The sequence below is a fragment of the Chenopodium quinoa genome, unplaced genomic scaffold (genome assembly GCF_001683475.1).
Source record: "Chenopodium quinoa cultivar QQ74 unplaced genomic scaffold, ASM168347v1, whole genome shotgun sequence".
NCBI classification, from domain to species: Eukaryota; Viridiplantae; Streptophyta; class Magnoliopsida; order Caryophyllales; family Amaranthaceae; genus Chenopodium; species Chenopodium quinoa.
The window spans coordinates 3,402,627-3,405,888 of NW_018743850.1; positions in this window are offsets into that span (position 1 = coordinate 3,402,627).

A 3,262-nucleotide genomic window follows, 5' to 3' on the forward strand; every position below is an offset into this window, starting at 1 on the left:
TGAATTGGGTCATCTTAATTTTAATAGTTGGATCAACTTGTTGGGGAATTGAAGACATTTAAAAGCCTAACAAGTTGGCCCTAAAGGAAGAAGTCAAGGGAGAGTAGGATTTAATAATGACAGTTTTGTAATTATGAGTTTATACTTCAAGACCTTAAGATTTTTCACTCTTAAATCATAATTGTTAGATTTCACAAAAAAATTCCAAGGTTTTCTCTTTATTTTCTCTCTCCTCTTTCCCCTTATTTTCCCTCTCTTTTTTCTCTTCTTTTTCCTCTCCTTCCCCACGCCTCTCTCTCTACCTCTTCTTCTCCCCTCATGCCGGCAGCCACCGGCGCCACCACCACCACCAGCGGCAGCAGTAGCAACCGACAGCCCGCCGACCACCCTCTCCTTTGGTTTTCGGTTGGTAGTGTTATAAAAAAAAAAAAAAACCCTTTTTCTCTTCCTAATTAATTCTATTATTTTTATTAATTTAAAGTATGATTTCGATTATGTTTTGGTATTGATTTTGGGTATTTGATGGTGTTAAATTATTTATATAATTTTCAGATTTTTATTCAATCAAAAACTCCAATTTACAAACCCTAGAATTTGGGAATTTAATGTTTATGGTTAGGGTTTGATCCTAGGTTTATGTTGTTGTTTAATAAATGGTTTAAACATTTTTTTAATGAGTTTAAAGCCTTCAAATTAATGTTGAAATTTATCTATGCACACTACTTTTTAATTATTGAGTTAGGGTTTGATTACCCATAAAAGGGAAAAAGGTTTTAATGATTTAAATATGATTTCCTAGTTTACTAGTGATGTTTTATATTAAATAAGTATGCTGGAATTTTATTTAATTCATAAAAATTAAGTCTTTTTGAAAGGATTTGAAGTACTCACTTAAAGAGAAGGTTTTATGGCTTTTAGTCATTAAATTGGGTTAGTTAGTAAGGTTTAAAGTGTATTATAGTTGCTGAAAATTTGTGAGAATAGTGGATTAATTATAGTTATGTATTCTTATTTGTAGGAAGGTTCGAGCTAGGTGATTTTTTAGCGAGTGTGCACAAGAATATTTGTGTATGTATAGTATCATGCTAGGATTGTAAAGTATGAGTTAAGTGATGAATTAGTAGCATGTTTGCTTGATTATATGCTTGGAATTAATGTGGAATGAGCATGAATTATTATGCAAGCATGTGAATATGTTATTTGAGGCATGATACATTTTGAGTATGCATGAATCATGGAATTATGTTTTATTTTCAAGTATCAAGAAGGCATGTATTTTAATAAGCAAGACTTATATATGAGTTAAAGAGCTAAAGTTAGAGTCATTGATCATGATTCATAAATTTGTTTCTCACCCATTTATTATTGGTGTTGAGTCAAGAAGTTATTTTATTTATTTACTCACTCAAGTAAGTTGAGTTTGAGTCAATGAAGTTTAGTAGTGCATTTAATGCGCCAAGATAGTAATCGTGCAATTTTGTGCACAAAACTAGGAAAGGAACACTACTAGAAAACAGGCCCTTTCCGACGGAAAAATTCCGTCGGAATCACCCTGAATTCCGTCAGAAAACCCGTTTTCAACGGAATTTCCGTTGGAAGCGGTTGTCGGAAACCCTTTTGTAGGAAAAACGACCTTTTTTGACGGAAATTTCATCAAAATTGTTTCGTCGGAAGAGAAATTCCGGCATCGGAAAAGTCCGTCGGAAATTTCCGATGGACACAAATCCGCCGGAAAATTTCGACGGAAATTCCGTCGGAAACTGATTTAATGAAATTAAAAAAAAACACGCCACGCCACCACCGACACGGCGTATCACCACCACCAACCCCCAACTAACCCTAACTCCAACATCAGACCACCACCGCTAGGGGTGTTAAAAAAAACCTGACCCGGTTGTCTCGTCCCGAATTCCCGATGACCCGCAAAAAACCCGACGGGAGATTTTCAAAATTTTCTGTTTTTTTCAGGTCGGGTACCCGTCCCGATAAAATAGCATTTTCATGGGCCGGGACATGGGACAAGCATTGCAATTATCAGGTACCCGGATACCAAAAAAAAAAAAAAAAGAAGAAGAAGAATTTAACACTGCCACTGCCAGATGGATAAAAAAAAATTAATGTTGTACTGAATTTATAGATAAACTTGATAAACAAAAATGCCCCCTTCTTAATAGTAGTAGTTTCACTAGATCTCAGATAACAACCATTCACACTAGCACTTTGACACGAGCAGTGGCGGATCCAGGATTTAAATAATAGGTTATCCCATCCCATCATCGTCCACCGACCGCATAAAATATCAAAAAATAGTCAAAGCTTGAATGATGGACAAAAAAAAATACATAAAAAGTTCATTTCATAAAGTAATTCAAATTCATATTACAACTAAAAAAGTACTAATTTTATTACAATTGCTCTCGACGAGTTTTCATATTTTGATAACGATGTATAATATCATCCATGCTAACATTGTAAAACAAATCTCTTTCTAGATAAGTAATCAAACAATCATTTAACATTTGATCTCCCATGCTATTACGCAATTTATCTTTAACTTGCGTCATTCTAGAAAATACTCTTTCTACACTTGCCGTTGCAACGGGAAGAATCAACACTAACTTCAAAAGTAAGTAGACTCGGTCATGAGTTTCAAACTTTCCCGTCTCAACAAGTTTCGTAGAAAGTTCAGTTAGACTTTTCAAATTCCAAAATCTCTCATCATTTCGAACATCAACAATGAAATTTTCAAGTGAATGTTCAAAAAATAATAACTCAGAGCTTGAAAATTCATCGGGATAAAATTTAGCAAGTTGAACTAACTTTCTTTTGTCAAAAGAATGAAACCGATTTGCAGGATTAAAGCAAGACATACACACAAGTAATTCCTTACTTACCTCGGGAAATCGATTTTCAAGTTCTTGTAATTGAAGATCAATGACACTTAGAAAAACTTCAACTCTAAAATGATGAAGATTAGTCACATGTGGACCTTTACCTCTATACATTCTTCTCCCAGGAACCACATATCGCCCCTCCATGTTTGGAACCTCAATGTCATATTTAGCCATAAAAGAAGTGACTTTTTCCATATGTGAATCCCATCCTTCATCTCTCAACTTTTGCAAACTAGTCTTGGTTACATCAACCATGACCATTGCATTTACAATATCTTGATCATGTTTTTGCAATGCCACATTCAACGCATTTGTAATGCCAAACATATCAACCATCAAGTGTGCCACAAACACAAAATCAAATGACA